We start from the raw sequence: 27,397 nt of genomic DNA, 5'->3' as shown, positions 1-27,397 counted from the left end.
TACAGGGTGGGCAGTGTCCCAGCAGGGGACAGGACTGCCTTGGAGGCCAGCCCATGCGTTTACAAGGATGTGTTCAAGGTTTAGTCTGAGCCCTCACTTTGTGGCTTTACAGATGATTGTTTTAATAGGGCACAGTGAGGAGGGAGGGGCACAACCCCGGAGATGGCAGCAATGGGGGTGGCTGGGAGACATGGCCACAGCTAAAGACAACCTGGGCATGGCTCTGAGCCAGCAAAGGAGGGTGTTTTTCTCAGATTTATTAAAAGTGGTAGCTGCTAGTGATGCTTGGGTTTATAACCTTAACATTTATTTATATCTGATGATTTCCCCTGCTTCCTTTTTTTTTTTCTTAAAGTCTTGTTCTGTCGCCCAGGCTGGAGTGCAATGGTGCCATCATGGCTCACTGCAGCCTTGAACTCCTAGGCTCCTGCCTCAGCCTCCTGAGTAACCGGGACTACAGGTGTACACCACCATGTCGTGCTAATTTTTAAATGTTTTGTAGAGATAGGATCTCACTGTGTTGCCCACGCTGGTTTCAAACTCCTAGCCTCAAGCAATCCTCCTGTCTCAGCCTCCTGAAGCCCTGGGATTACAAGCATAAGCCACTGCCCCCGGCCATATCAGATGATTCTTTACATCTCTGCTGACAGATTTCATCACTGGTGCTGAGTGCAGGGAGTCCCACAGCCGCTTATACGTGTTGCATTGTGAGGCAATACAGGCCTGTGTGACTTGCTATTCTATGGCTGGGCTTCTGTCTGCAGACGCCTGGTTTCTCCACTGCCAAGGCTCATGGTCTGACACATCCATGAAAGTCAACAGTGAGGATGCAATGACAATGCGTCATGCATGAGCGTTCCCGGACCTCGCTCCCCTGCCCATCAGAGAGGGCTTGGCATCTCAACTGACTCGCCCTCTGCTGCCCTGGAAGGGGGCCGCCATGGTCAGAATGCCCCTCTGCTTACTTAAGCTATGGCTGGGGAGGAGTTCTTCAGGAAACCTTGAGGAGAGAGGTGCTGGAGTATGAGGAAAATAGATGGAAAGGGAAAGAAATTTAAGGAAGTGTATCTGTGGGCCACGTGTCTCTGTTATAGCATTTGAGAATGCATATAAGGAACTTCAGTTATTTTGCGATGACTCTTGTTGCTGGGTGGTGATTCTTAACTCCACCCCTGGTTGAGTCTTGACCGCAGGCATCGCAGCTTCAGTGAGATTACGGAACACCAGTGCACAGAAGCAGTACACCGTAACTGACAGTTAGACAACAGTCACATTGCCCCTTGTGTTTCTGGAAAGCCTGGGAACACAGGTGGTCTGGCTCAGTTCATATCCTTGGGAGCTTTAGCACACAAGCAGACCCAGAGATACAGGCTTGGATCTGAATCCAGGAGGCCCAGCAGGAACGGACGGGAAAATTCATTTCTCTCGGAACGTCTCAGCACATGTTCATGAAAGCTCTATCTCTAGGGCCGTGTTCACTGTGCATTCAGGGAACTCTGCCCATTGTTTTTATGTCCATTTCTGTAACTGTCAGAACTCTGATCCCATTTTAAAATTTGCCTGAGTGCTTCCTCAAATGCAGTGGATAATTTGCTTAACTATACTATTAGCATAAATTTGCATATTTATTTCATAATTAAAATGAGTAAGAATAAAAGGCTAATTACACCAAAATTGCATGAGTCACCGTAATTAAAGCTGTAGAAAATAATTTTACTTATACATTTCAAAATCCTGAGTGATCTGTTATTCATCATCACATGCTCATTCTCATCTTACCTGTAGTGCATCCTGAATGCTAGGGTGGGAGGACTCCAGGTATGATGGAGCTGGAATTGGAAGGTGTTCTTGGACCTCAGGAAGACTAGAATCAGATGGAGGGAAGAAAGTCAATCCAATGGATTTGTGTAGAAATCACACCCAAACCAAATGGTATCAGGCACAGGTATCTTTGGTAGTATTGGCAAGGCTCTAGGTCGCATGTGGGGTGATGGGTTTATTCTTATGTTTCATAATCAAATATTATTATTGGGTTCATAATTGAATCAATATTATTGGATTATTTTAATGTCCTGAATATGACTACATTTTTTGAAGAAGACGATAATAAGCAAATGTGTTTTTGAGTTTCCTTTTAACTTCTAATCCATCCTGCTTTTTGTCACCAAACAAGTCTTCCTAAAACACTGATTTTAACCATGTCATAGCCTGAACACAGTCATCAGTGACTCTACCTGTAGACAGAGTTCCACCTTCCTTACCTGGCATTTGAGGCTCCCAACTTGTTTTTCTATGTGTACTTTCTTCACAGACTCTTTCATTAAATAAGCTACCCTCACTGTCCTGTGAATGTGATTTTCGTGTTCTTAATGCTGCACCTTTGCTCACACCATCATCCTCACCCCCCCTGATAATTCACATCAACACTATTAGGCACTTACTGTGTGTCAGACACTCTTTTTCACTAGGAAAAGAAAGAAATGGTCCTCATCCTTAGTCTTTCCAGGCCCAGCTCAAATACATTCCCATTGATTGATTCATTCATTCAAGATGCAGTATATCTAATCTAGGACCCTGTTCTAGAAGCTGTGAGGGAAACGGGGGTTGAGTGAGAACCAATTCTTTCCCTCCAGAGGCCCCAGGCTGGAACTCTCTTTGGTTCCCTCCATGAAACTTGATGCTCTCCTTTCCCCACTGAAACCCATGGAAATCCAACCTTTCTCAGAATTTCTAATGGAACAAAGCAAAAACTGACTCAGGTGTTCCTTTTATTACTTGATTGTCTAAGGATGGGCAAGATAGAAGAGGAAAGGACTCTATCTCACGGCATGTCCAGAAGAGGGCAGGGCCATCCCTGCAGTCAGGCCTCCTGGACCCTGGAGGTAGGAGGGGGACGATGGCCTCTAAGAGCGCTCTGAGACCAGGAGCCTGTGCTCCCAGGCCTGAAGGCTTTGCTTTCACTGTTCTGCGCTGCCGCCCTGGCCACCTCCCCTCCACTGTGTGGCTGACTCTTCTCTGCCTTCTGCTGCCTGATGGGATCTCCCACTCCCCTCCACAAGGATCTGAGAGGGAAGGGTGCTGAGGAGAGGAGCGTGGAGTGGGCAGGCTCTTGATGCCAAGCCAAGAATCTGCATGGTTCATTTGAAACTTCTCAGTGCCCTTTATCCCTTCTTCTCTTTTATGTATAAGCTCGTCTTTCTCCCATACAGTTGTAAACCCCAAAGGGTAGGGACTGTATTCTGTTCCTTATTTATATCCTGTAAGACAGTGACTCTCAAACTCATCAGAATCATCTGGGGAGTTTTAAAAACTTGATTCCTCCAGAAACCGTAAAGACCAAAGATTTTAAAATATCACCATACTAAAACAGAACGAAGCAAAAACCTTCTGTAAAGCTAAACAAGCAAACTCATGAATCAGTCGGAAGAAATTATAAACAAGGGGAAAACAGTATTTGGAGCACAGATGGAAGACGCACTAATTTCTTTGATTTGCAACGAATGTCTATAAATAAGAAATATACAAACAACTCAGTCAATGCTGGGCCAGGAATCTGAACTGGCAGAACATGGAAAAGAAATACCAATGATCAAGTAACGTGAAGAGCTGCTCATCCTTCCTCAGAAGTAAAGAGATGCAAATCAGAACAATGCCAGCCCACTTTTCATGAATCTGATTAGCAAAAATTATGAAGTTTCATGATGCCCATTGTTATGAGAGTATGGAAGCAGATGCCAGTGAATGCAACCTTGGTGGATTTTGGCACCTGTGCGACAAGGTGGGGCGGTGGCTCTCACACCTGCTTGAGCTTCTAAATCACATGATGAACTTTTGAAAACATTGATTACCAGCACCCCCACCCCGTGGCGCCATAAGACACCCATATGTAACTAAGGGCACCATTTGTGAAGTTCCAAATGGTAATAGAGACCAGACTAGGAAATTTCAACTAAAGGAATTTTGTCAACATACACCAACATTTTTAAAGCATGAGTAACCTTTGACCCAGCAATTCTACTGATAGGAGCTGACTCTGAAATTTCCCACAAAAGAGTGTCAATGTCAACAAGGATGGATGCCCATGGCAGCGTTATTTGTATAGCAAACAACCTCAGTGTCCATCAATAGGAACCTGGATAAATAAACTGTGGCACACTCTTAAATCTTTTAAAGAGATTTAGTAGGAACTCCATTTGCTGATATAGAGCAGTCTCTGAGTTATGTTGTGCAATGAAAAAATCAAGCAGCAGAACAGTATAAATGGTGTAATCCATTTTCCACACAGCTTTTAAAATGATACACCATATACTTTGGTAAATGCACAAATTCTTTTTCAATGGAATATCTACAAGAAGCTGATAACAGTGGCACCTTTGAGGGAAGGATGGGAAGATAGGTTCTTACCTTTCATTCAGTACTGCTTGATTTTCCTACTTTGTGCATTGACTACTTTTGGTGGAGAACTTCAGTAAGTGTCATCTGAATGGTGGAGTTATGGGACAATTTCGGTTTCTCCTTTAGAGTTTTCTGTAAAGGATATTCAAGAATTGAAGATTCTCAGGCTATATACCAGATACACCAAGTTTGGGTGGAGATGCTGGCATGGGACTCTAGAAATCAGCTTGTCGTGTGATTCTGCTCATCAGTCAGGTTTGAGACTCACTGCAGAAGATTCTGGAAGAAAGATGCTCTCTTCTCTAGCTCAGGGGATGTGAGGATGAGAGGGTGGGGTGGGTGGCTGCAGCCCTTTTATTTCCATGAAAGGAGAACCTGAATGATCTTGTGCAACCTAAGGTCAAAGAAATGCATGGCTGGCAAGTAAACCACAGAGGGGAACTTGTCCCCTGGTACATCAGTAGGCCACAGAATCATGCCTTTCCTGAAGAAGGACAGTCCTGTGTCTAGACTTTTCAGTTATGAAGCCAATACATCCTCTTTGTTGTTTAATGCAGCTTGAATTAGGTCTTTTGTCACATGCAATATTAAGAATCCTAACTGATAGACCTCCACTGAGACAAGCTGAGTATGTCTTTATCCCTTGCAGCCTGAAATTGCCTAATTTATAAAGTATTTCATGATGTTTGCAAGATAAACCCTTGTCTAGTGCCTTGGGCCACATCTGATTGCCTGCAATATTTCTGCCTCTGGAAATGAACTGTCAAACCAAGAAGTATGTCCTTGGAATGCATCCTCCACGTTAGCAAAAGAATTATGTGTTTTGTTTGCTCTTCATCATGTAACTCTTGAATAAATTTGGATGCAACAGGTTAAGGGCATAACCAGGAAATATTTCTTGTGATATAACTGATATCTGGGTTTGTTCACTTAATAATTTATTTGACAAATATGTGATGAGGGCTCACCATGAGCCGATACCTTGCTAGGCATTGGGTGGGTGTACAGTGGCGAACAAAGCAGACATGTTCTCTGCCCTCATAGAGGTTGTAGGCTAATGGGAGAGACAGATATTAAACCAATAACCAATAATCACACAAACAAGAAATTTATGCATTTAGATAACTGCATGAAATAAAAGTCCTGAGTCCTATTTGAAAGTGTAACAAGGATTTCTAACCTCTATGAAGAGGCACAGGAGAGCTTGACTCAACTTGAGAGACTGAAAAGGCCAGTGTAGCCAGCGAAGTGCATGAGGGGCAGTTCTGCAGGAAGAAGGGCTGGAGAGTCAGATGGGGGTAGAACATAGGTGCCTTGCATCCATGTTAAGGATTTTGTATTTTATCCCAAGTGAAATGGGCACCACTGAAGGCAGTGACATGGAGCAGGAGAGTGACGTAATCTGCATTGTGTTTTAAAAAAATATATCTTTGTCTATTGTGTAGCAAATGGATCAGAGAGGCCAATAGTAGAAACAGTGAGACCAGTTAGTGGGTGTTGCAGAAATCCAGGTGAGATTTTCTGAGGCTATTTGGATTCAGGTGATGGTGTAGAGTGAAGAGAGTGGAAGAATTTGAGACATATTCTTTTAGGCAGAATCCGGAAGGCTCGGGGAAGGATTGGTTATGTGTATGTTGGCAGGCAGGAGGGAGGGAGGAAGCTGTCCAGGAGAACCACCAGCTTTCTGACTTGAGTCATTTGACTGTCTGGGGAGGGACAGTGGGACTTTGAGAGTTCATTTTGGTTTTTATTTGTGCAGGCATATCATTTTGCCAGGAGAATTAGCAGTGCCATCTTCCTGTCACAACTAATTGACCATACCAGCTCCTTATTCAAGGTAGGCTTTCCTAAACTTGTCTGAAAGTCACTCCATCATGGGATAACAAGTCTCACTCTTCTTTTAGAAGAGTAAGAAAAAATAAGGGTGGGGCAGAAGCCAGTGCAACATTAGGATAATTGGAGAAGAGAAATTGGGCATGCAAGGTGAGAAAGTCTGGAGAATCAGCCCTTCCTTGAGACCCGACACTTTCTTAGCCTGGGCTCATTACTTCTCACGTTAACCTCTGCCCCCTGCAATGGCGTCCTCCTGGAGGCAGTGGGGGGTTGAGGGGGCAGTCCTGGAGCCATAGTGCTTTTATTTTCAATTTTTTCAGGATTTGCATTCCCTTGATATATGAATACTAGACACATCTAGGATTTATTTTTAATTATTATCTTATTTTCAACAAACTGTAGTAACAGCTGCATAAAATTTTTTTTTGGAAAAAAGGAAGAAAACATACTCATGATTCTATGACCCAAGTACAACAATGGCTTCTTTTTATTATTTTTATTTTGCGTATAACCTCCCAGTCCTCAGTACATTGATTCAGTTCACCAAATTCTTTTTTTTTTGAGACAGAGTCTCGCTCTGTTGCCCAGGCTGGAATGCAGTGGCACAATCTTGGCTCACTGCAACCTCCGCCTTCCAGGTTCAAGTGATTCTCCTGCCTCAGCCTCCTGAGTAGCTGGGATTATAGGCGCCCGCCACCGCACCCGGCTAATTTTTGTATTTTTAGTAGAGACGGGGTTTCACCATGTTGGTCAGTACCAAAGTTTTATTAAGCTCTTACTACATGCCAGGCATTGTTCTCAGCATCAGGGATACAGAAGTGAACAAAACAGACAAAAGTCAACAAGCATGCATATTTCAAATAGTTATAGTGTAATATGCCGTTTTCAATGAAATCTTTATTAATTTTAAATGTATTTACATTTTTCTTAGTTACCATTTAATGCTTGCATGTTATGCTAACATGTTAAGAATATAATGTATTGAATCATTCATCAATGGGAACCCACAGGCTGTTTGCAAATAGGGACTAGGAATGCCATTGTACCACTGCATCCCCAGGCCCTAGCACAATGCCTGACAGACAGAAGGTGTTTGGCAAATAATAGCTGGAATGGGTCCTTGTTTCTAGTTTGGGAATAGCAATAATGCTGCAGTAATCATCTTTGTATCTGGAGGTTTTGGCTTATGTTGAATTATTTCCTGAAGACAGATCTTTTCAAACATTCCCACCAAAGTTCTAGTAGCAATAGAAAATGCACATTTGAGGGCTATAAACGGTGACTACAAAATATACATATACTGAAATATGATTAAAATGGTGGGTGTAGGAAAATGTTTGTAACCCACAGCGCTGAGTCCTTTCCACTCACTGCTGTGTACCCCTGGGGAGACTAACATCCTGATTTGACCTGCACGGCAGGTGTGAGATACATCCCTGGGAGTGGATCCTGTCGGCCAAAGGCTATTCATCTTGATAGTTACTGCTGCACATTACCATATTGCTTCCCTAACATTTTACAGCTATTTTTATTGCTACAAACATCATTGTGTGAGCAGACAAGTTTCAACTCAGTATCGCCAGAGCTGGTATCGTTAGGATTTGACTGTGTCTTCTAAAGACGTTGAAGCTTAAACCACCAGAGCTTTTCCATGTAACTTTATTTGGAAATAAGGTTTTTGCAGATGACCAAATTAAGATGAGATCATTAAGGTGGGTCCTAATCCAATATGATTGTTGTCCTTATAAAAAAGGGGGAAATTTGGACGCAGAGACAAGTGTGCAGACAGGGAGGGACCACGTGCAGATGAAGGCAGAGTTGGGGTGAAGCCTCCATAAACTGAGGAGCACAGAGACTGCCTGTGAAGCCCCAGAAGCTGGAGACAGAGGCCTGGGGCTGAGGCTGCCTCAGTCCTCAGAAGAAACCAGCCCTGCCCTCACCTTGATCTTGGGCTTCTGGACTCCAGGATTGTGAGACAATACATTTCTCTTGTTTAAGCCACTCAGTTTGTGGTATTTTGTTATGGAAGCCCTAGCAAACTAATACAGATGTTTTATACAAACACTTTTTTTTTTTTTTTAAACAACCTAGTAGGTATCAAATGACCCCTCAAGCCTGCTTTGTTTTTGATTTCATAACTCGAGAGAACACACATTTTCCTGTGAGTTTATTTGCTTATTGAACTTCTACTTGACTCTGTCTTTCCTGGGATGGGGTCTGTCTCCACCAGGAATGTGCCTGGGTCAGTATGTGCTCATTAAATGAAGAATTAAGAATCCATTAATAGCCTAATTGAATGTGATTCAATAAAATATGCCTGACCAAATAAAGTACACTCTTTAATACTAACATTTCCTGTTAGCACCCGTGATTACTCTGGATTTGCTGAAACGAGAGCCGGGAGACAGTTCCTCAGAGATCATTACTCTGCCCACACCATCGAGACAGATCTGTCCAGGAGTGTGAGCTCATTATGTGTCTGTCTTGTCCTAATAGATGGCACAATCCTTTAGGGAAGGTTTGGGAGGGATTTACTCACGTTCTTAATCCCCATGCCAGCAGTGCCTGGCACACAGTGGAGGCTCCATACAAGCTTGAGATGTGAGCGTGGGATAGAAAATTGCATCTGCTTCTGAGAATGTGAAAGGGGCTGTCTGAAAACTGACCCTATATTATTAGTTCGGGTACTAATGGTAGTGGCCACAGTAGACAAACTTTCAAGTCTCAGGTTTAGATCTCACTCTCAAAGCCTGATGTGGGTGAGGTGGTTCTCCACTTTCTTGCAGTTACTCCTCTGCAGAGGATGAGAGAGATGGAGGCCTCCAGGACAGGGAAAGAAAGAGATGGAAGAGCCAGGCTAGCTCTTAATGACCTCAGCCTGGGCGGGAGCCCGAAACTGCTGCTCAGATTTCGTTGGCCACACTAGTCCTGCAGCCCCAACCTAACGTGGGGGGAGGAGGGGGACAGGACAAGAGGTGGAGGAGTGTAGGTGAGTGTTGTCTCTGGCACTGTTTTACTGAACAGCAACTGGCCAGATGAGTGTATTTGTGCAGGTGTAAGGATGTTCACAATGGAAATCTCTTTAAAAGGAGCTTTTTTAAAAAAATCAGCGTTTTCATCCAGGAGAGAAAAGTGAAAGATGGTTTGCTTTCGAAATGCCAGGAGTCTCCTTGAGAAAACTGGGCCCGCGGTGTCTGGACAGAGGCTAAGGGTTCCCAGTGACGGGGTTGTTGGAGGCTGGGAGGAGTTCCCTGGTGGTGACCTTGCTTGGCAAAGAGGGACGGCTTCCAGTTTGGAATGTCAGGCTACGCTTCCACACCTTCTCAGCACTCAGGCTGAGGATCCTGGATGCATTTCCAATTCCAATGTCTTTTGAAATCTGTCTTTTCTCTCTGAAATAAATGACCACTATTGATGAGTAAAAGCTTGCTGTTTTCACTTATGGCTCTCAGTCATTTCTAATTATGGCTCCAACCTGGATGTCTTTTTACAACTCACTTCACCAGGAGGGGACGTTGGTCTGAACAGCAGCGCGGGGTCTGGGTCTTGCTGCACGAGCTCAGCACCAAATTTATCCCTGGTTTGCTTCTCCAGTCCCACTGAACAAGGCATCCGTGATCCTTGAGTCTAAAAGTGATAGTAGTGGCCTGTTTCACAATTTTGTCACAAGGCTAAGACTCATACAACTGGAAGTGATGACAGTTTCTACAACTTAAGTGCCTGTTTCATGGATAGCCCAATGCTAATGATTTATATGTTATTTCTAAACCTTACAAAGTCAGGATTATGATCATGCCTACTTTACATGTAAGAAAAATGGAAGCTTTGGGAGGTTAAAGATATAGGCCAGGTGTGGTGGCTCACACCTGTAATCCCAGCATTTTGGGAGGCTAACGTGGGCGGATAACCTGAGATCAGGAGTTTGAGACCAGCCATACGTAACATGGTGAAACCCCATTGCTACTAAAAATACAAAAAATTGGCTAGGCGTGGTGGTGCGCTCCTATAATCCCAGCTATTCAGGAGGCTGAGGCAGGAGAATCACTTGAACCTCGGAGGCGGAGATTGTAGTGAGCCGAGATTGTGCCACTGCATTCCAGCCTGGGCAACAAAGCGAGACTCTGTCTCAAAAACATAAAAATAGAAATATAATAAAAAGAGAGCAAGGGAGGAGAATAGTAAGAAACATTAGAAGAGACATACCTTCATGAGGTGCTATGGACTGAAGGCTGTGTCCTGTCCCCTGCCCCAGAATTCATGTGTTGAAATTCTAACCCCCAGTGTGATGGTGTTAGGAGGTGGGGCCTTTGGAGGGGATTAGGTCATGAGGGTGGAACCTTCATGAATGGGGTAATGCTCTTAGAAAAGGGACCTCAGAGAGCTCTCTTGCCCTCTTTCTGCCATATGAGGAGACAAGAAGATGGCTGTTGTATTAGTCCATTCTCAAGCTGCTAATAAGGACATGCCCAAGACTGGTTAATTTATAAAGGAAAGAGGTTTAATTGACTAGTGTTCAGCACGGCTAGGGAGGCCTTAGGAGACTTACAATCATGATGGGAGGGGAAGCAAACACATCCTTCTTCACATGGTGGCAGGAAGAAGAACTGCCGAGCAAAGGCAGAAAAGCCTCTTATAAAGCCATCAGATCTCATGAGAACTCACTCACTATCATGAGAACAGCACGGGGGTAACCACCCCCATGATTCAATTACCTCCCACAAGGTCCCTCCCATGACATGTGGGGATTATGGGAACTACAAGATGAGATTTGGGTGGGGACACAGCAAATCATATCAGTTGTCTACAGCCCAGAAGAGAGCCCCATGCTGGTGCCCTGATCTCAGACTTCTACCCTCTAACACTGTGGGAAATAGATTTGTTTGTAAGTCCTCCAGTTTACAGTACTTTGTCATAACAGCCCAAACTGAATAAAACATGGAGTTACCTTCTAGTCAAGTTAGGAATTCTTGACTCAGGTCAAACATGGCCACCCTCACACACTAGGTACTTTACAGATCTTCGTGAGGGTTAGCACAATGATGAAATGTTAGGTCATTCTGTCACAGACATGTCCTGTGAAGCAGTCCAGAGCTGTTCTGGTCAGCACAGCCTTGGCACTTTTTCTTGGCACTCAGCAATCAGAACTCACTGGGTCAGGGCCACAGCCTCACTCAATCTCCGTAACAGTAACGTGAGGAGGGCACTGTGTTTAACAGAGTTTCTAATTTACAATGACTTAACTAATATAGCTATTTATCACCTAATTTAACAAGAAGCGTGGCGGTAAGGGATTCCACAATTGTGTCAGCAGTTCAACAATGCATTGGCATCGCTGAAACTCTTCGGGTCACTCACTGTGACAAGATGACCCCTGCAGGGTTGAGCGTCTCACTCGCATGTGAAAGCATCCATCTCTCGGGCAAAACCTGGCCTTCTCTTCCAGCTTACTGGCCAAATCAGGTCATGTAACACCCTGGACCAACACCTGACTGAGGGAAGGAAATTGTTGCAAGGATTCAGGGCAGGCATGATTCATTGCTACAAAGGACCCAGCTCTGAGAGCAAGGGAGGACCATAGCTACCCCAGAGCACCTGTCCACAGGGCCTGCCACAGGTGTGTTCCCAACATATGCACAAGTTAGTGTGGGTAACAGGGGCAGAGAGGTATGGACACGCAGCCTCAATGCATGGGGGGGATGATACAGAGCAGCTATGCTGTGTTGTTTGAGACAGTCTTCAAAGATAAGTAGAAGTCTGTCAGGAGGATGTGGAGGGTGTGTATGTGTATGCATGCACACGTGTGTGGTGTGTAGAAAGAAAGTAAAGGGAGAGGTGATCTAAGCGGAAGGACCTGCTTGTGCAAAGTCATGGCTGCATTCATTTATTATAACCATGCATGGAGTGGAGTGGCAGAAGGTGAAGCTGAACAGGTGTGTCAAGGCCAAATGATGAAGGGTTTTCCAGATGAGATAGGGGAGGGCCAGGAGCAAAGAAAAGGGGACACAGGAGGTTACCTTATCTTGGTTACCCAGTGCCTACTATTGGCTGCTGCAGGTAGCTGTGTTTCTCACTTAATCCTCCAAGTAACTGAGTGAGATGGTGCGTTAGTTGGCTTGTGCTGTCATGACAAATTAATATAAGCTAGTAGGTAGGCTTAAACAACAGAAATTTGCTTCTCAGAGTTCTGGAGGCTGGAAATCTGAGATCAGGGGGCCAGCACGGTTGTATTCTGGTGAGGGCTCTCTTCCTGATTTGCAGGCAGCCACCTTCCTGCTGTGTCTTCACAAGGTAGGGAGAGAAAAAGAAAGAGAAGAAAGAGAAAAAGAAAAAGAGAAAGTTCTCTTCCTCTTCTTATAAAGCCACACTCCTATCAGATTAGGGTCCCACTCTGTGACCTCGTTTAACCATAATTATCTCCTAGAGACCCTATCTCCAGAGAGAGTCACATTGTGGGTTAGAGCTTCAACATATGAATCTTGGAAGGACACAGTTTAGTCCATAGCAGACCAGGATTCCCATTTTATATGTGAGAAGACTGAGGCTCAGAGAGGCAACCACTTGTCTGAGGCCATCCTGTCGTCACTGGTGGATCTGAGCATCAAGGCCCCATCTGCCCAATGTCAGGGCAGGTGCAGTGGCTGCATGTCAGCACCTATAACTTCAGGCCATTTTTGGGGTCCCCAAGATTTGCAGAGGTGCCTCAGGCAAGAGCGTGTGTTTGGTGGTAGTTATGGGGAGTGAGAGACTGGGAGGGTGGGGTTTGAGGCTTTTCAGCCTGGGCTGCCAGGGAGAGCTCTGCCACCATGCTTCAAGCACATAAACTCCACTTTGATTGCTTTTATTGGTTAGGATTTGGCATAAAATTCTCTTTGATACAGTCTGTGAAGGATGGGCCTGGAACCTGGTCTCTTGACCTCAGTCAAGGACCTTCTCCAAGACAGGTCCTGGAGTCCCAGGAGGGTACTGTATTAGTTTCTCAGGCTGCCTTTAAATATGACAGCAAAACAACAGAATTTATTCTCTTACAGCTCTGGAGGCTAGAAGTCTGAAATCAAAGAGTCATTGGCAAAGTTGGTTCCTTCTGGAGGCTCTGGGGGAGAATCTGTTCCATGCCTTTCTCTTAACTTCCAGTGGCTCCAGGCATTCCTTGGCTTGTCTCTGTCTTCATGCTCACGTGGCCTTCCCCTCTGGGCTCTCTCCTCCATGTCTCTGTATCTCAAATCTCTTTCTCCTTTCTCTTATAAGGGCACCAGATGACCTCATCTCAAGATCTTCAGCTTAATTACACTTGCAAAAACTCTGTTTCCAAAAAGGGCTACGTTCACAAATATTGGGGATTAGGACTTGGACATACCTTTTTGGGGGACATGATTCAATCATTGCAGTTGGCCAATTCCAGTTTACCAAAGACAAGACTAATGTGGCTGATCAGAAAGGAGTATTTACTATTATCTGTACCCTCTGGCCCGCTATGGAGTCACTGCCTAAAACAGTAATTTATCTCTATGACCGAAGATCTCACTGTCACTAGCAAATTCTTCTGACCTCCTGGTTGGGTAGGGATGAATAATATGGCAGCAGAGGAGAGAAGCACATCATGGCGGACTTAGCACATGACACTTTAATTGCGGGTTGGTTCTCTCACCTCCCAAGTCAACCTCCCTCCTGGTATCACACTTGAACATTACCCAGCACCTGGTCCTTGCTGAGACAAGAACCTGAAGTGAGAGAACAACAAGGAAATTTGATAAAGAGAAATGAGATGTTTAACTGAGTCCCAAATTGCTTTTCTGGATGCATCATCAAATAAAATATGAAATGGAAAGGGCTGTGCTTTTAGGCAGGCTGAGACATGCCTTAAAATACAAAGTGGGCTGCTTAATGTGGGCAGAAGGAGGACTTGAAAGGCCCCCCAGGAGGAAGCTCAACCAGTCTTGGCTTCACTTGGCAGGGCCAGTGAGACCACAGGAAGTCCAGGGGCCGGTGACAGGCAGGACGCATGACAGCCCTGTGAACAAAAGTTCTCTGAAAAGGAATTTGGGGTAAAGAGACTTTATTCCAGTGAACAGTTTGCAAACCGGAGAGACGCAGGCTTCCCTGTAAAACAAAAGTGCATTCCAGAGATCAAAGGGAGGGTTCAGGTTTTATAGTTGAGTAGTTCCCACCCAGGCTCCTAATCAGGCCCACTTATGCAAATGAAGGATTCATAGTTGTTTAGTTTTGATTGGTTGATGCAGCTGAGTTCTGACTGGCTGATACAGCTGATCCCTGGTGGGTCGATGTGGTTGAGCCCTGAGAAGTTGATAGGTGAGCTCTGATTGGTTTGGGCAGGTGAGCTCTGATTGGTTTGGGCAGGTGAGCTCTGAGAGTCCCAAAGTTAAACTACAGTGTGGATTTTTTGGAGAACTCCAAACACGTGTAACCTGTAGTCAGCAAATGACTTGATGTAAAATTTAGGCTCAGTTAGTCACGTGGAATCCATCTTGAAGAACTGGCTCTTTCAGGTTCATATTTATTCACATTCCCCCCCTCAACTGAAACCTGTTCGCAGATGGCACTGATGATTGAATACGTTGATTGCATTCCATCACAGCACCAGGGTGGTTGGCTGTCTACTCCAGGTTCTTCTAGTCTTGTGCAGGGATACTAGTGGCAGGGCAAGTAGCCAGCTGAGCAACTAGAGCCATTTACTTATGAGAGGCCCTCAAGTACCTGTTAAGTGTGAATCAAAGTCTCTTGGGTTAAGTTGGTTCCAGTTTCCAGCTGGAGGGAGTTTAAGGTATCAAGGTGTTGGGTCAGCATGATTCTGGTGGGAGTCTCTTGAAGACACCTGTTAAAACAGGCTAGAACAATTTTAAAGAGGAGCCAAATGCTTAGCCCAAATATGTGAAGGGTCATTAAGACTCACAGGGCAAAAGAAATCCAATATTGGGAGGAGCCAGGTGAAAATATCTGGAAATTGGAAACTTACTCCAGTAAGTCCAGCCAAGAGGCTTTCTGAAGATGTACCTTTCAGAGACTTGGCCAGCTTTAGGATCTTAGATGTCTCTAATTCGACCTCAGAAGTGTTTACCCATGTGCGGTAGGGAATGTCAGCAACAGCACAAACACCACACTGTGCAACAAGGTGCTAGACTAAAGCAATGCAGTTGTCTAGGACCACCCAAGTGAGGGGAATCTAGGGACCTCTGTTGTGCCCTGATGGCTCAGCTGCTGGAGTGGGAAATTCTGTTAATAATGTGAGAAAGGCTTCTGATTATATATTTATATAAATAAATATATAAAAAATAAATATATATATTATATATGTATTTCAAACAGGGCCTAATCCAAACCAAGACTCCAGAAACCCTCCTAACCTAGCTCCTTCAGTAGATAAAAAAAAAATTGTTTTACCCTCCAGGTAAATTACATCATTCAGAGTGCCCACAACTACCATCGTAATCTGAGGGGTCACCACCTATTTGGATTGTGCCCAGCAGTGTTTTACAATGACCTGTGATTCTGTGTAAGTACTTTTAAACTTTTTGACATCTTTGACAGGTTTTTCTAGGATCAAAATCCTAAATTATCTATAACCTAAAATTAACTTGAGGATTTGGAAGTTGGGCCCCTGGAGAGCATCAAAGAATTTCTCATTTTGTGGAGATATCAACTGATCGGGCTTATTTGATAAATCTTACTGGAATCACTGTCAAATAAGAAACGGTGTTTAACGTCCTTTAAGTTACATTTGTGTACATGTGTTACTAAAATGTGTTCTAGCCAGGTGTGATGGCTTATGCCTGTAATTGCAGCAGTTTGGGAAAACGAGGCAGGAGGATACTTGAGCCCAGGAGTTCAAGACCAGACTAGGCAACAAAGTGAGACCCCTATCTCTACAGAATATTTAAAAATTCGCTGAGTATGGTGGCGTGTGCCTGTGGTCTCTGCTACATGGGAGGCTGAGGCAGGAGGATCACTTGAGCCTAAGAGATCAAGGCTATAATGAGTCATGTTTGTGCCACTACACTCCAACCTGGGTGACAGATGGAGACCCTGTCTCGAAAAAAAATTTTTTTAATATGTTCCAAAATCACATGAGATTTCTACAACTCCAACATCTTGTGATATGCATTGTCAGTCATGATTATAATTATCTTAAATTTTTGTATGCTACAGAAAAACTAAATTTCCTTATCAGTTGTAAATGCTCATTAGTCTCGCTCTGTCACCCAGGCTGGAGTGCAGTAGTGCCATCTTGGCTCACTGCAAGCTCCGCCTCCCGGGTTCACGCCATTCTCTTGCCTCAGCCTCCTGAGTAGCTGGTACTACAGGCACCCACCACCAGGCCCAGCTAATTTTTGTATTTTTAGGAGACGGGGTTTACATCATGTTAGCCAGGATGGTCTTGATCTCCTGACCTCGTGATTCACCCACTTCAGCACCATAACTCTTGATAACTCACTCACTCACCGTCACTACAACAGCACTGAGCAGATGGTCCTAAACCATTCAAGAGAACTGTGTCCCTATGATCCAGTCACCTCCCACCAAGCCCCACTGGGGATTACAATTCAACATGAGATTTGATAGGGACACAGATCCAAACCATATCACCTGCCTTTAAGAGTTTCCAGCCTTACAGTAGGTAAGTAAAAATTGTCCCTTCCTGGCAGGTCCAAGAACCTTAAAACTGTAAGTAAAATCTAAAGCCTGGCTTGGTTTGGTTTCTTAGCCTTAGGAAGTTAAGAAATTTGAGATTCCTATATGATCAGTATGGAGAGAAAAGTGATGTATCTGGGGAAAATTTTCATACACCTATCATTAGATTGTAGTCCCGTGATTTTTTTTTTTTTTTTTTAGATGGTATCTTACTCTGCTGCCCAGGCTGGAGTGCAGTGGCACAATCTCGGATCTTGACTCTGCAACCTCCACCTCCAGGGTTCAAGCGATTCTCCTGCCTCAGCCTCCCAAGTAGCTGAAGTCAAAAGACTTCAAAAACACAGAAAGTTACATGGATATAAAAACCTTAAACTTTGTAAAGCTCTTTTATTCTAAGTCATAAAATACTCAATAATGACAACATACAAAACAGAAAATTATCTTGGTCAAACACATAATATTTGTTTCCTAAGCCAATTACCTAAAAGGCAACAAAAAGAAAACCTCCTGCAATGTGATTGCTTCTCCTTACAGGAAGCCCATTAAGATAACCTGGAAGTTACACCTGATAAAAATGGGACTTGAATTTAATCAGGCATAGGAAGAGTGTGTCCAGCGTTATGGCTATGAGTGTACACCATATTATAGAGGAATGTCAACAACAGAACTGGTACCTTGAGTGGGCGAGTATGTGGTTCTTATTAACAGTATAGGGGTCTATTTTTTTTCCAGTCAGAAGTGCTGCAGGAGCATAGGCACATGGTGTGGGTGCCCCAGGAGGGACACCTCACACAGTCAGGAGCAGTGCAGGGAAATTTCGTGTGGAGGAGCTGTCTCAAAGATGGACAGGGGGCCAGGCACGGTGGCTCATATCTGTAATCCCAGCACTTTGGGAGGCTGAGGCAATCTGATCACTTGAGGCCAGGAGTTTGAGACCAGCCTCACCAACATGGTGAAACCCCATCTCTAGTAAAAATACAAAAGTTAGCTGGGCGTGGTGGTGGGTGCCTGTAATTCCAGCTACTCAGGTGGCTGTGGTGGGAGAATCGCTTGAACCTGGGAGGCAGAGGCTGCAGTGAGCTGAGATTGTGCCACTGCACTCCAGCCTAGGTGTCAGAGTAAGACTTTCTCAAAATGAAAACCAAAACCAAAATATAGTGTAGGAAGTTTTCTGGTGAATATAAATTCAGGCACATTAAGAAAAGCCCAAAGTACAGAATCAGGCTGTACTGGAGAAAACACTACTTTCTAGACCTTCAAGATACACATTTTAGCATCAGGCCATAATGACAGAGTTTGAACCAGAGAAAAGGTTAAAGGAGCTGGTGAAAAGTTGAAGGAGAGGGTTAGCACTTAGCCAAGTAAAAAGATATACTTTTTCAAGGGTAGAAAGGAGAGCTGTATTTCCAATCTGAAACTAGGGAAATTAGATAGCTTTCAAGAAGAAATGTGGCAGAATTAGAAACTTTATAGTTTAAAGGATGACAGTTAAAGAAATAGATTTCAAAAATAAAATAAAAACCTCTTGCAATTTTACTAAGAACACATAAATATTTTCAGAAAACCTTGTTCCAACACAGGGGATCAAATTTTTAAATTCTACATTAGTACATTTCTAACATCAAAACTCAATCCCTAGAAAGAACTATAAACAATTTTCTTCCAATTGTAGCCAAACTGACCACACTGAACATTCGTTTTATAAACTTTGTTTTCATAAACCTTATCATGATTTACTTAGATCACGTATGACATGCTTGGACTTTCCACTTTGTCCAATGCTTCCTTTTTCTTAAATAACAAGTCATTTTACTGTAGGACAAAAATGTATTGCACAAGACTCTCATACAAAATTATTCTCTTATTAGCCTTCGTTTCTAAAAACACATCCTCATTTCCGTATACACTTTGCATATAGAAATGTTTTTTCTTATATCTAAATTACAATGGTAACTCTTAGTAACCTTAATTTTTAATAAAAACTCCAGGAAATGAGTATGTTAAGGTGTCAGATATGTACTATTTGTGGGTACACATTTTATAATTTTTAGAAACATAAGCTTTCTAACAGAACAATTTTTAAATGTGAAGCAGGACATTTACTAACAAATCTAAGTAGCTTCTTTTCTCTGAAATAATAAGCCAAAAGTATAGAAGCCTAAACTGATATTCAGCAATCAATGTCTTAGCATTAACTTCTTTGGAAATAATCTAGATATTTAATGAATATCTATCATTTAATTTAGCTTAGCAAAACTCTAGGGGAAGAGTTACTAAAGAGATTTGAGAAACCTTTCCATGTAAACATATTACAAAACATCCATTATCAAAAGTTCATTTACTAAACTTTCATCCCATTTACAAACATTTAATTCATTTACTTAATGTATTTAGAAAACTTCGTAAGACACTACAAGAATCTAGCAACTATCCCAAGCTAAATTTTCTATCAACCAGTTTTATATTACTCTCTGCCAGGCAGGTATCATAAAAGCAGGAACCCTAAAGTGAAATCCATGCATACTTTGCTGATACCGCAGAAGATACAGCCCCATCAAACCAACAATATTAGACTAGTCCCATCTGCCAAAAGATTACCTAGTTACATGAATTTGAAAAGCAACTGGGCTCATTTGTTTAATATTCTAGTATTCATTTATTTATAAACCAATTTGGTGTCATGTAGACCAGTGGTCCACAACCTTTTTTAGCACCAGGCACTTGTTTCATGGAAAGCAATTTTTCCACAGATGGGGTGGGGGATGCTTTTGGGATGAAACTCTTCCACCTCAGATCGTCAGGCATTAGATTCTCATAAGGAACACACAATCTAGATCCCTTGCATGTACAATTCACAATACGGTTTGTGCTCCTATGAGAATCTAATGCCACTGCTGATCTGACAGGAGGTGGAGCTCAGGCCGTAATGCTCGCTTGCCCACTGCTTGCCTCCTGCTGTGCGGCCCAGTTCCTAACAGGCCACAGACCAGTACCAGTATGTGGCCTGGGGGTTGGGAACCCCTGATGTAGACAATATACAGACATGTATACATATCTGTACATAAAAATGGAGAGAGACACAAATAAAGACCTTATAGCTTTAATTTTAAAATTTTAGCTACGAGTCAGGTAAAACCCACTAGTTTAAAAGGACAGTTGGACTCAAACAGTATCTCTGTAAAAGGAACAAGCTGAAGTTTATCTGTTCCACATGGCTGAAGCCCTTACAGAATTTTAGAGAAAACAGAGTAGCAAGCAGAGAGAGAATTCAAGTGTCTCAAGAAGTCTGAGGGTATTAGAGAAGGACCAAAATGGATGCTAAATCTACACAAAATGACAGGAATCATCAGAGGATTCCACAAGGAAATACACAGACAAGTCCAGAGAAAATGTAGAAACTTTTTCAAAATAACAGTTGAAAGAGTGAAAGAGGACGGAGGGAGTGAAGGATAAAGCAGAGGTGGCAAAAAAAGGTGCAGAGGATGGCAGAGTGGCAGGAACGGGGTTAGTGGGAGATTTTTATTTTTATTTTTATTTTTTTTTTTGAGATAGAGTCTCACTCTATCACCCAGGCTGGAGTACAGTGGTACAATCTTGGCTCACTGCAATCTCCACCTTCTGGATTCAACCAATTCTCTTGCCTCAGCCTCCCGAGTAGCTGGGATTACAGGTATGTGCCACCATGCCCAGCTAATTTTTGTATTATTAGTAGACAGGGGGTTTCACCATGTTGGTCAGGCTGATCTTGAACTCCTGACCTCAGGTGATCCACCTGCCTCAGCTTCTCAAAGTGCTGGGATCACAGACATGAGCCATTGTGCCCAACTGAAGAGAGATCTTTCAAAGACATTTAACAACTTTGGCTTCAGTCTCCTCAGGGCTAATCTGTCTTTCTGCTTCATTAAGATACTCAGTTTGGAATTATTTTATCTAAGAAAGGCAATGGTAACTTCTTCATTCCATTTAGAACTTTCAACACGCCAATTGGGCTTCTTATAGCTTCTGGTAAATTCAGTGTCTTTGTTCTAATTGTGTATGCATATAGGCAAGTCTAGGAATTCAAAAAAGCCCCCCCCCCCCGGCCTTTTTTGTTTTACCAACAAAGTTTAAGATTATCCTGGGTAACTTTTGTCCAGAGACTGAGCCAATTACAACTCCCTGGAACATAATTTTTGCTCATAATGCCATTAAGTGCATTCACATTGTTGTGCAATCTTCACCACCGTCTACTTTCAGAGCTTTATCTTTCCAAACTGAAACTCTGCACCCGTTAAACAGTAACTCCCCATTTCCCCCTCTCCCCAGCTCCCTCTTCAACAATTTGCAAATAGCTGGTTGACATGGTGCTTGCTGGGCTTAAGATGAAAGGCATTACAAGCAGCTGTGTGAAAGCAAGATCATGAGGCAGGTAGAGAAGGGCATCAGGGTTCCCTCCTCATATATTGCTTTCCTCACCAACTCAAAGCACGGCCCTGCTAGTACACCTGCGCCCATCCCCTGCCAGCCCACACCCCTGTTAGAATTCAGCCATGCCTCTGCTGCTCGGACAGGAATTGTAAAACAGAAGGAAGAAAAGGCCGCCTGTCCTGCTATGGTATCTGTCATTGCCTAAGAGAAGAGCAGCATTTTAAAAGCGGAATAACATAGCAACGTTTCCCAAGCAATCTTTTTTTTTTTTTTTTTTTTTTTTTTAATATCACAGCGGGTCTCACTGTCTGAAATAGCCCATCCATGCAGTTAATGCTTTGGGGAGGAGCTGACAACGTGCTCTTTTTCCACAAAAGCCATTGTCATTTCCATGTCCTCAAATTCAACCCTCACATTCTACCAAGAAGGAAACTGCTGTGGGTTGGTGTTCCTCAAGTTTCGGATCCATTTAAGTTTCTGCTGTGATCAGCGTGGTTCTGCAGCATCAGAGGATTTAAAAATCTGGACTAGGGTATACAGATGCGGTCCACTTGGGGACCTTCATGGGAATAAGTTAAATACAGGTTCTACTGGAAACACAGCTTCCGTGTTCGCAAGATGCCTTCAGGTGTGCTGAAGAGTCTGACTTGGTTCTTTTTACCTCATGGGCTTCCCAGGCTGAGAATCTTCATACTCTCTTAATAAAACAAACAAAATGGGAGTGGGTGGATGCTGATTCAAGGAGAGCCATGTTTCCAACAGTGAGAGGGCTCAAACTTTGGTCACAAGTTTCCATCATTGTGTGGAAAGCACTGGGAAGGTAAGAGTCGTGCCTCTCCCTTCGCGGTAAGCCCAAGGGCCTGGCACTTTGCTACCACGTAGAGTGAAGATGTTTGCCAGTGGCTGAATAAGTGAAGAAACAGATCACACTGCTGCTCCACGAGTGTAGTGTTCAGTGCATTGTGAAATGAATGAAGGCCAGTGTTCATGGCACACCATTCATTCCACAGAATTTTAAATTTCAGGAGCAGAATCAGAGAACAAGGGAGTATGGGCTGCTACTTACCCCAAAGCTGCCTCATCTGTCATCATCTGTGACTTGGGATTTCCCAGATGCATGTTGTGGATCCCAATGTCTGTGTGTAGGGTGGGGCTGGGGGGAAGGTGGGGGAAGGGATCCTAACAGGAGGGACCTCTTGGCCACACCAACTATGAACATTAAAATGGTTTTTAAAAGATGCCTAGGCTGGGTGTGGTGGCTCATGCCTGTAATTCCAGCACTTTGGGAGGCTGGGGTGGGTGATCACCTGAGGTCAGGAGTTCAAGACCAGCCTGGCCAACCATGGCCAACATGGTGAAACCCCAGCTCTACTAAAAATACAAAAATTAGCCAGGTGCAGTGGTGGGAACCTGTAATCCCAGCTACCTGGGAGGCTGAGGCAGGAGAATCGCTTGAACCCAGGAGGCGGAAGTTGTAGTGAGCCAAGATCATGCCACTGCACTCCAGCCTGGGTGACAGTGAGACTCCATCTCAAAAAAAAAAAAAAAGCCTAAAATAGTGAACCTGCATCATGAAATGGCCCCAAAATCAAAGGAGAATGCAAACTCTATGGAGGGGTTTGGGGTTTTTTTTTTACTGCTGTATTCCCAATGCCTAGAATGTCTGGCATACAGTAGGTGCTTAAAAATATGATTTTGAATGAATGAATGAGAAGCTCCTGCTATAAGTGCTGGGGTTAGCATTACACAGGAAGCTTACATCTTACTACCTTTGAAAAATCTTTAGACAGAGTCACCTCTGTTGAAATTGTAGATGAGAAAACACAGCGTTCAGCCTCTGCAAGGGAAGAAAACACAGTCTGCCTCAAGAAGCCTTCCCTCCCCTATTAGCCCCAATCAAGTCTTCAGATGAGACTGTAGCCCAGCCAATATCTTGTTTGCAACCAGAGAGGGATCCCCTCTCTTTCAGGAGAGACCTTGAGTGTCTCTTGTAATGCCTGTATTGGACGTTTTTCATCTTTTTTGATGCTGAGGATTTGAAACCCCTTGATAAGTCTGAAGAATTTCTTGCCATATGGAACTGTGTGGGAGGGAGAGTCTGTTTTCTGCCATAGTAACTGAAATAACCAAATGCTTGTTTTCCATAGCAGAGACTGTTAGCTGACCAATAACCCCACTTTCTTTTTTTTCCTCCCTGAGGCACACAGCCAGGTTACAGCCTCCCTTGCAGTTGGGCCATGTGACTGAATTCTAACCAATGGCATAGAGCCACCTTTGGGCCTGGCCAATAAAACCTCCCATGCATGGCCATCTTTCTCGCATTTTCTGGATGTCTCTACCCTGGGCAGCCTTAGGAGCCATACGTTGAAGATGATCCCTTACATCTCTGTAAGATGGCATAGATTTGAGGGATTCCCCTACCCCATGGCTGGGCATTCTGTGAGATTCTCAGCCAGGATCAATTTCTGTTGCTTGCAACAAAGAACCCAGACTTATCCACTGTCAATACAAAGCATCTGTCTATAAAGAAGTTATTTTATAGGTAAATTCAATTGTTAGCCCAGAATATGGTGATCACTGTAGCTGGTCATAGTTTACCCAGCACTTATGGAAATTGTTAATACAACACCATTGGCTGTTAGCTATGACGTGTGGCCTGGAATTAATTCTGACTTTGAAAAGCCTGTTTACAAGGATAACAGGCCATACGTCAACTACTTTAGACTGGCTCCCTGGAGAAGAGGAGGGAAGTAGAGATGCGGGAAGAAGGAGAAAAGTAAAATAATAATCAAAAGGGGAAAAATCTAATTTTAACAATATACAAATGCATAGTTCCTACTATTCATCAGTCATATATCCAAGTATTTTTTTTTTTTTTTGCAATAACCATTTTACCCTTACAACAGGCTTGCAGTGGTAGGCACCATTGCTAACCTTAGTTAACAGAGAGATGCCACTAAGGCCACATGGCTGCTAAGTGGTAGAGCCAGGGTTTGAGCGAAGCAGTTCTTAGTCACGGCCGCACTGACAAGTAAGAACCGAGGAATCTGACTAACTCAACTTTCTCTGCCCTTGAAGCACAATCAAGACAACTAAAAACAACTAAGAAAATAATAAAAGCAGTCATGCTTGGCAGGGCACTTGACATAATTTGAGTAAGTCACTTAATTTTCCCTCCAATAGCACCGAGAATCTTGATTTCATAGGTCATGCCAGGTAAAGAACTTGATTGTGGGAGCTTCTTAAAATGGCCTGAGGCGTTCCGGCTGCCTGACCAATCTGGCTGCAGCCTGAGGCTCTGCCTCAGTTATCTGCAGTGCCCAGGTTGTCAGAGCCAAGGATCTCTGCAAATCGCCTTCGTTTATGGGTTGAGCTGACCAAATATGTGGACAGGAAGCCTGCCCGAAGGGTATTCGCGTGGCTCATCACTTTCCAATGAAAAGGCTGAAAGAGGGGGGTGAGTACCAGGGGCAAGGGGGATCAGTTGTGTTGTTGGGAGGAAGAGGAAAATATTGTTGCCAAGATGCATCAGACCCTGAAGAGTATGTTCTCCCTGGGGCTGGCAGAGTGATGACAGTTAGCGGTGGCTTTTAATGAAAATGGCAAAGGAAGAGCTTTGGAGGAAGGAGGGTCTCTATGAACTGTTTCATAAGCATCTAGGGTAATTGCTGGGATCCAGGCCATGGCATTGGTGTCTGTCCTCCCACCCTTCATTGGCCACTAGACCATTTCCTCTGGGACCATCTGGAGTGGATTTGTCAGCAGGCCTCCTGAAGTGCTGGGCCACAGAGTAGGGAGCTGCCACTCCTCACCCGTGGTAGAGGCGCCTGACATTCCACACAGGGGCAGCTTCCTGAAAGACCAAGGCCCTTCCAGGTTAAAAGATCTGGGAGCTGGAGGGAGCGATGTTGTCTCTGCTGGGGGCGCAGTTTTCAAGTGTGCATTGGAGCCGTTCACACCTGCAGCCGAGAGCAGCTGATGAGGGTCTCGTGGAAGGCCTGCAGGTTTCTTCCCTGCCCACCACATTCCAAAAAATCAAGGCTGAACCCTGTAACTTTTCCAAGGCACCCAGCTCTCTGTGGAAGAATCCAGAACTATTTGTCTGGTACTGTGCTGCTACTCATCCTATCCCATCTATAGCTGCCATGTTACCGGGTACCGGGGACTGGGGACTTCAGGGCAGGCAATTGTCTAAGAGTTGGGCTGTCGAATCAGGCTGTGAGGAGGGGCAGCCTAGCTTTGCCGCTCTGAGTCACATCACCTCACCTCTGCCTTAAGCTCTCCGTGCCTCAGTTTCCTTCCAAGGTAACAATAGTCACCACTTCACAGGTGGTTGTGAGCCGCACATGAGTTAACATAGGGGAAGCCCATGGGGCACAGCACATGGTAAGGATGAGGTTGTTAGATGTCATGACTACAGTGCCCTTTCTGCATGGCATGCATGCAGGAGTACATGAATAATAGTAACACAGATGCCAATAGCCAGCGCCTACCACGTGCTCACTGTGCCCCAGCTTCTCTTCCTGCAGGAAAGCCTCCTCGGCCCCTCACCTGATTAGCTCCAGCTCATTCTTTGGGCCCCAGCTCATGTGTTGTTGCTAGGCCAGATAGGGGCTCCTCCTTCTCCCCTGAACACCCTTTTCTTAATTTTACCATCATGCCTCCCGCCCTGTACTGTTGCTGTTTCTTTTCATTGTCGGTAAGCTCCTGGAGCGGGGACCAGGCCTTTTGTGGTTGCATCCCAGCATTTACCACGGACCTGATATGCAGACTTTGTTGAGGGAATCAGAACTTTTCCAGCTCCAGTGCTTCCCAGAAGGAAGCCCATCAGGGTAAGTTGAGCCCTGGCCAGGGTCTGGAGGAGCCTGGCATCCACAGGCTTCCTGCTCCAGATCACAGCCCCACCAGCAGTGGAAAGCCTTGTTGACAGACTCCTATATTACAGCTGGGGCCTGAGGCCAATCACCCACCCCATTACCTGCACCAGACCTAAAGTCATTTAGAGTCAGCAAGAAAGCCAGTCCTCAGTGGAAGCTTCATGAGCTGAGCATATTTCAGGTGTGACTGGGGTTGGTGAGAGGGCAGCTGGGTCTGATAAGTAACAATGGCCGCTTACTCTCATTAAGCTCTCCCCGTGAGCCTTGGTGCCCCACAGAACGGAAAGCACTCCCCAGTGGGGCTCTGAATGGCTCCTATCTTAAAATTTTATTTAACACAAACAGTTACATTAATGCAAAAGGCAAGCCATTGACAATATAAATAACTTAAGCTAAGTCCTGCTGACAGTGGGAAGTCTGACACATGAAATACTGCAATGTTCTCAGCTCTGAATGAGGCAGTGACATTATTTTCCAGATTCAAAGACAGGGCACAGGAGCCCAGCAAGCCCCCTGGCAAGGTGGCGTCCTTCCCCATAGACCCATGAGAGAAGCTTTGGAAAGGGTGTGGTAGGCAGAGCAATGAACTGCCCCCCCAACCCCCAAAGATGTCTCCATCCTAATCCCTGGACCTGTGAATATGTCATTCCTCATGGCAAAGGGGACTTTGCAGATATAATTAAATTAAAGACCCTGAGATGGGGGTTATCCTGGATTATCTAGGAGGTCCAGTGTCATCTCAGGGGTCCTTAGAAAGCAAAGGGAGAGGCAGGAAATTCAGAGAGGAGGATGTGAGGATAGAAGCAGAAGTTGGAGGAGGGGAGGTCTGAAGATGCTACGCTACACTGCTGGCTTTGAAGATGGAGGAAGATGCCATGAGCCAAGAAATGCAGGTGGAAAAGGCAGATAAATATGTCCTTTTATAAGGCCTGCAGATGGAACACAGCCCCACTGACTTTTTGATTTTAGAACTTCTTTTTATTTTTTGAAATGGAGTTTCACTCTTTTGCCTAAGCTGGAGTGCAAAGGTGCGATCTCGGCTCATTGCAACCTCCGCCTCCAGGGTTCAAGCGATTCTCCTGCCTCAGCCTCCCAAGTAGCTGGGTGATTTTTGTATTTTTAGTAGAGACGGGGTTTCATCATGTTGGCCAGGTTGGTCTCAAACTTCTGACCTGAGGTGATCCACTCACCTCAGCCTCCCAAAGTGCTGGGATTACCGGCGTGAGCCACTGTGCCTGGCT

General features: G+C 44.3%; 1 protein-coding gene across 2 annotated transcripts in view; it reads left to right on the top strand.

The window, feature by feature from the left end:
- KATNAL1 (katanin catalytic subunit A1 like 1) overlaps nt 1–27,397 on the top strand; it is a 244,990-nt gene that overhangs the window by 192,632 nt on the left and 24,961 nt on the right. Inside the window, exons 11-13 of one of the 2 annotated variants that reach the window (XR_010582530.1) lie at nt 6,155–6,232; nt 15,632–15,736; nt 17,074–17,235. The gene's annotated coding sequence lies outside the window, so the exon portion shown is untranslated. Of the gene's footprint in view, nt 1–6,154; nt 6,233–15,631; nt 15,737–17,073; nt 17,236–27,397 lie in introns of those variants that run through there. The other variant, XR_012426789.1, reaches the window with a different exon arrangement.

This window comes from Macaca fascicularis, chromosome 17, assembly GCF_037993035.2.
Source record: "Macaca fascicularis isolate 582-1 chromosome 17, T2T-MFA8v1.1".
Classification (NCBI taxonomy): domain Eukaryota; kingdom Metazoa; phylum Chordata; class Mammalia; order Primates; family Cercopithecidae; genus Macaca; species Macaca fascicularis.
This window is presented reverse-complemented; position numbering and strand designations above follow the sequence as displayed.